Raw genomic sequence first — 6,107 nt, forward strand, 5'->3', positions numbered from 1 at the left:
TAAGGACATGGGGAGTAGAATGAGCCCATTTGTTGCTAGTTTAGGTCATTTCTCAAGCAAAGAGGGTCGGGCAACAAAGCTTATTAGGGAAATGGATATTTAGAGGTTAATGATCTATGTACAGAAGATAGAGGAAAAAAAGCTGAGAGATAGGAATAAGAACAAGAAGGCTAAGACAGGGAATGAATCCGGGCAGTAGAGGAGCAATGCCAACTAGGGCTGGCAAGCAGAAGGGGACGGGGACTGTGGGACGGGACGAATGGGGACGGGACGGGGACGGCGTTTGGGGAATTTGGCCGGTTGCTGGACTGGGGGGACCGGGGTAGGGGGGACTAAAATATGTCTCATCCCGTCCCACTATATATACGAGATGGGACGGGGTGTAGCGGGAGAGGGGATTTTTTATTTTTTATATACTTATTTATTTGTATTGAAATTATATGTTTTTAGATAATAAATTTCAAATTTAACTTTTAACTTTCAAATTTCAAATTTCAAATTTCAAATTTCAAATTAATTTTTCAAATTTCAAGTTTTAAGTTTCAAGTTTCAAATTTTAAATTTCAAGTTTCAAGTTTCAAATTTTAAATTTCAAATTAAAATTTCAAATTTCAAGCTTCATGTTTCAAATTTCAAGTTTCAAGTTTCAAATTTCAAATTTTATAAGACTAAATTTGTATTTTAAATATTTTTAAGTAATTTAAACTTGAAATTTCAAATGTCAAGTTTCGATTTGTAATTAAGTATTTTCAGTTAGTTTAGTATATATGTAAATATGTATGTATAATTGTTATATTAAAATTAAAATGCAAGACAACAATTGTATAAAAATTCTTCAATAAAGCCTTCAAATTTATTCAATAAAATCTAATTACAACTTAGAACTTAGAAGTTACAATTTACAAATATTAGTGGAGTAACTAATCTACGCAGCCACCTTCTAGGAAGGGTTCTGTTTCAATAATTTCTCATATGTAAAAACTTATATAATTATTACAAATATTAGATGAGTAACTAATTTTACATAGCCACATTCTAGGAAGGATTCTGTTTCAATTAGTTCTCGTATGTAATCTAATAATATCTGTTTTCTCCTTTAAAATTCAATTCTAATTGTCGCATCATATCGATGGTGACATCCTCCGGTGTTGACAAACTTGCAGGAAACTCTTGTGACTCCAATTCATCGTTATTACATTCAATTACAGATTTAACCCAAGCTGCTTGTTTGGAATTTAAATTTGGCAAATTATTATTCCTCCTATCAGCATTGACCCATTCTCTAAATAAAACTGATGTTTCCAAAGTTTCATCCGCCAATGAATGTCTATGATCGCTAATTTGAAACATTGACACACTGAAAGCAACCTCCGATGCAACTGATAAAGCTTAAATAACTAGAGCATCACGAACCATTTTGCTCAAAATTGAAAATGCAACGCTCCGCCTCCTCCACCATCCTAATAAATCTTCATTGTCATCTTTGATTTCCAATGCTTCTAAAGATTGATTTTAATATATTCTTTAAATTCATCGGGGTTAGTAGAATTAAGACCAAGAAAACCTCGCATATAAGTTGAAATTTGAACTTCATTCTCAGATTAAAAGTTTGACCAACTTCTCCTTGAGTATTTTTCGTAGTTCTATATTTTTCATAAAAAGAAATTTCTTATACTTTTATGCTAGACTTACACGTTTCACAAGTTGGATTTTCTTCTGGTAAAATTTCTAAAGTATCATAAAAACTGTCAACAGGTGCCTGGACACCTCGTAATTTATAATCAGAATGAAGTAAAGTAGCAGTTAAATGAATCTGAGGAATAGGAAAAGAATATTTTTAAAATTTTTCAATCATACCTTCATTTGCAACTCTAAATTTATTTATTTTTTATATTTAGAAAATTGAATTGAAAGATCACAAATATTTATTAATACTGTTGAAATAGTATGATGACGAATTCAAGAAAACATGGTTGTAGCATCATTAAAAAGTCTTAAAAATTCCAATAGTTCTTTAGTTTCTTCCCAATCTTCATCACAATTTCTATCTAATGGGTCAACATTATGAGCATTAAACACCATTTGTATGAGTCTTTTATATTTGTAAGCAACTGATAGCATTTTGTAAAAAGAATTTCACCTTGTTTAATATGTCTTGGAATTTTTCTAGGTGAAAATTCACATAGCAAACAACGCTCATTAAATTTCCTAATTCTAGCAGCTTTATTAGCATGAAAAATCCAGGCAACATCGTATTCAATTTTCATGCAACCACAATAAAATAATGAAATATCATCTTGTACAACTAAATTTAATATATATGCAACACATCTAACATGAAAATCTTTATCGTCAATTGGACATAATCTAACCTTGTAACATACTAGCAGCGTTTGTATTATTAGATGCATTATTTAATGCGACACACATTACTTTATCTATAAGCATGTAATAATCTAAAACACTCAAAATATTTGAAACTAAATATGCACCAGTTTTTTTCTCTACACATTCTTATAACTTATGATTCTTTTTTTGCAAATTCCAATTATGATCAATCCAATGTGCTGTAATAGTTAAATAATCATGTCCATTTACACTACAACCCATGTCCGAAATTATAGACGTCACTCTACTATCTAATATGCTAAACAAACAACGAAGACATTAAGAATGCTTACCTTGATATTCAAAAACATCAAATTTAACAGTATTTCTTGCAAAACCTCTAAAAGCAAGATTATAAGTTTGTTGAATATATTAAATAAAATCAGGATTTGAAGGAAAACTATAAGGCAAACCACAAACAGAAACCATTTAGCTAAATTTTTGCGATCTCTTTCCTTATTATATTTACGTTGTGTTAGTGGACCACTGGGGCTAAAAGGATTTAATGTTCCTTGAACCAAGTTAGAAGCCCCTACCAACTCATTACCACTAGTATCAAATTCATTAACTGAAATTCCTTTTTTTCTATCGACTAAGGTTTTAAATTCTTTATATTGATTCGGCACACAAGATAACAAATGTCTATTTAATCCCCCATCCCACCTTGACCCCCACCTTGTCTATGTTTAAAAGGTTGCTTACACTTATTACAAATAGCAACATTGTTTTCCTTATCGAAAGACATAATTGCCACATAATATAAGTTTTAGGGCGTTGATACTTCATCTTCTCCTTTGTGGGAGGTATAAGGGTGGACGTCCACAATTTTGCTCCGTTAAATGTGTAGTTTCACTTGGAACTTGTGTCATCGGACTAGTAGGTGTATCTTCTAATTTCTCTTCTCCCAAATCAACTTCTACTTCTTCACCTGAATTTTTTATCAAGATTAGGATTAATATTACCATAAGTCATTCTAAACTTTCATGATCGAGTTGAACATTTGAATCAATATCATAAGAAGTATCATCAACATAAGTAGAATCTTTTGTATTAAATCTAACTCTAGACATTGATTTAGATGAAGTACCACCACATTTACTCATATTTTTTTCATTACTATTTTTTTTACAAAAATTAAGTATTTTTGAAATGGCACATTGTTCGTTCTCTTATTCTTTTTCTTTTTCTTGCCGGTATTTTTTTTGCAAGAACTCATATTCAATTATATATAAAGTGTCATATAAAAATAATAATAACACAAACATTAAAGACGAAAAATAAAATATAAATATTATGAAACGAATGTACCAAACGTTTGTGTTAATAGAAGACACTAAACCGATTCTTGAAAATTTAGAACTGAAAATTGAATTATATAAGTATCCTCTACCAAGAATTGATGATTTATTCGACCAACTTTAGGGTGCCACCTGTTTTTCTAAGATAGATCTCAGATCTGGCTACCATCAGTTAAGAGTAGGGGAATGTGATATTCTAAAGACAACTTTTAGAACAAGATATGACCTATGAATTTTTCGTAATGTCTTTTGGGTTGACCAATGCACTCGTAGCATTGATGGATCTTATGAATAGAGTCTTCAAACCTTATTTAGAGATGTTTTTTATCATCTTCAGTGAAAACATACTAATCTATTCAACGAATGAATAAGACCATGCTAGTCATCTAAAAATAGTTTTACAGACTTTGAAGGATAGAGAGTTGTATGCCAAGTTCTCTAAGTGTGAGTTTTGGCTTGAGTATGTGACATTCTTAGGTTACATAGTTTCCGATGATGGTATTAGAGTCGATACCCAAAATATCGAGGCATTAAAGAATTGACCTAAACCCACATCTCCAACTGATATGAGGAGTTTCTTGGGTTTGGATGGATACTATAGAAGATTTGTGGAATGTTTCTTGTCTATTTCGTCTCCTTTGACGAAGTCGACTCAAAAAATTATCAAGTTTCAATGATATGAAGCCTTTGAGAAAAGTTTTCAAGAATTGAAGAAGAGGTTGACTACTGCCCTAGTTTTGACTTTACCGGAGGATACTTAAGGTTTTCTGGTGTATTGTGATGCATATAGAGTTGGTTTGGGTTGTGTCCTAATGCAGAATGATAAGTTTATAACATATGCCTCAAGATAGTTGAAAGTTCATGAGAAGAATTACCCAACCCATGACTTAGAGTTGGCTGACGTAGTTTTTTCCTTGAAAATATGATATCACTATTTGTATGGTGTTCATGTGGATGTGTGCACGAGCCTACAATATGTGTTCACTTAGAGAGAGATTAACCTTAGACAAAGAAGGTGGTTGGAATTACTCAAGGATTATGACATGAATCTTCTTTACCACCAAGGTAAGGCTAATGTTGTTGCTGATGCCTTAACTAGGTTTTCTATGGGTAGTACCGCCCATCTCGAAGAAGAGAAGAAAGAACTAGCAAAAGATGTGCATAGACTTGCATGCTTAGGAGTCCGACTCATGGATTCAACATAAGGAGGAATAGCGGTGACAAATCGAGTTGAGTCATCATTAGTGTTAGAATTAAAAGAGAGTAAGACCAAGATCCCATTTTTCTTAAATTGAAGGCAAATGTTTATAAGCAAAAGGTATAAGTTTTTGAACAAGGGGGAGATGGTGTATTGAGATATTAATGTAGATTGTGTGTACTAATGGTGGATGGACTCCAAGAGTGAATCATGGAGGAAGCCCATAGCTCTAAATATTCCATTCATCCGGGTTCCACAAAGATGTATCGTGATTTGAGAGAAAAATACTTTTGGAATGACATGAAGAAGGGCATTGTCGAATTTGTTGCTAACTGTACAAATTACTAACAAGTAAAAGTGGAGCACCAAAGACCTGGTGGTTTGGCTCAGAATATAAAACTTCCAGAATGGAAGTGGGAGATGATTAATATGGATTTCATCACATATTTACCAAGGTCTCACACGCAGAATGATTATGTATGGGTGATTGTCGATATAATGACAAAGTCAGACCACCTTTTGCCGATAAAAACTACCTATTCAGCAGAATATTATGATAGATTGTATATTCAAGAGGTGGTGAAACTTCATAGAGTTCCTGTTTTTATTATTTCATATAGAGGTGCACAATTTACCGATAATTGTGGAAATATTTTCAGAAAGGTTTAGGTTCAAAGGTGAATTTAAGTACTACCTCCATCCTCAGACTGACGGGCAAGCGGAGCGCACTATTCAGAACCTTGAAGTTATGTTGAGGACTTGTGTGATTCATTTTAAGGGAAATTGGGATGATCACCTACCTCTCATTGAGCTTGCTTACAACATTAGTTACCACTCTAGCATCCAAATGGCTCTTTATAAAGATTTTATGAGAAAGGATGCAAATCTCCTATTGGATGGTTTGAATTCGGTGAAGCAGGGTTGATAGGACCAAATTTTGTTCACCAAGCTATGGAGAAGGTGAGGTGATTACAGAGAGGTTGAAAACGACACAGAGTCATCAAAAATCCTACATTGATGTCAGGATTAGAGTTTAAAGTGGATGATTGGGTATATTTAAAGTTTCTCCCAAAAAGGGTGTTAAGTGTTTTTGGTAAAAAGGGGAATCTCAGTCTCCTCTATATTGGACCTTATAGAATATACAAGAGAATGGGCAATGTAGCTTTTAAGTTTCAACTACCACAAAAGTTACCAGCGGTTCACCGATATTTCATATCTCCATG

This window comes from Solanum pennellii, chromosome 9, assembly GCF_001406875.1.
Source record: "Solanum pennellii chromosome 9, SPENNV200".
NCBI lineage: Eukaryota > Viridiplantae > Streptophyta > Magnoliopsida > Solanales > Solanaceae > Solanum > Solanum pennellii.